This window comes from Mastomys coucha, unplaced genomic scaffold (genome assembly GCF_008632895.1).
Source record: "Mastomys coucha isolate ucsf_1 unplaced genomic scaffold, UCSF_Mcou_1 pScaffold6, whole genome shotgun sequence".
Lineage (NCBI taxonomy): Eukaryota > Metazoa > Chordata > Mammalia > Rodentia > Muridae > Mastomys > Mastomys coucha.
The window spans coordinates 32183444-32183898 of record NW_022196912.1 but is presented as its reverse complement, the minus strand read 5'-3'; the positions used below and the strand labels follow the sequence as shown (position 1 = coordinate 32183898).

At 36.7% G+C, this 455-nt stretch overlaps 1 long non-coding RNA gene across 2 annotated transcripts in view; it reads right to left on the bottom strand.

Moving 5' to 3' along the window:
• LOC116080311 overlaps positions 1-455 on the bottom strand; it is a 69792-nt gene that overhangs the window by 20040 nt on the left and 49297 nt on the right. The gene's annotated exons all lie outside the window — the stretch shown is intronic.

Sequence of the window (455 nt, the reverse complement as noted above, 5' to 3'; positions counted from 1 at the left end):
AGAGAGAGAGAGAGAGAGAGAGAGAGAGAGAGAGAGAGAGAGAGAAAGCTTAAGTGTCTAGCCATTTTTCCAAATACTGTCTAAAAGACAAATGTTATCTGCCTTATCATGAAATTTAAAGCTGGTTAAGAAATTTCCCCCTGTGCCAATAAGTTCGAGGTTCTTTCCCACTTTCTCTTCTATAGGATTCAGTGTATTTGGCTTATGTTGAGATCCTTGATCCACTTGGAATTGAGCTTTGTGCAAGGTGACAAATATGGGTCTATTTTCATTTTCTACATGCAGACTGACAGAACAACACCATTTATTGAAGATGCTTTCTTTTATCCATTGTATATTTTTGGCTTCTTTGTCAAAGATGAAGTGTCCATAAGTAAATGGTTTTATTTCTAGGTCTTTAGTTCTATTCCACTGATCAATGTGTCTGTCTCTGTACCAATACCATGCAGGTTTTT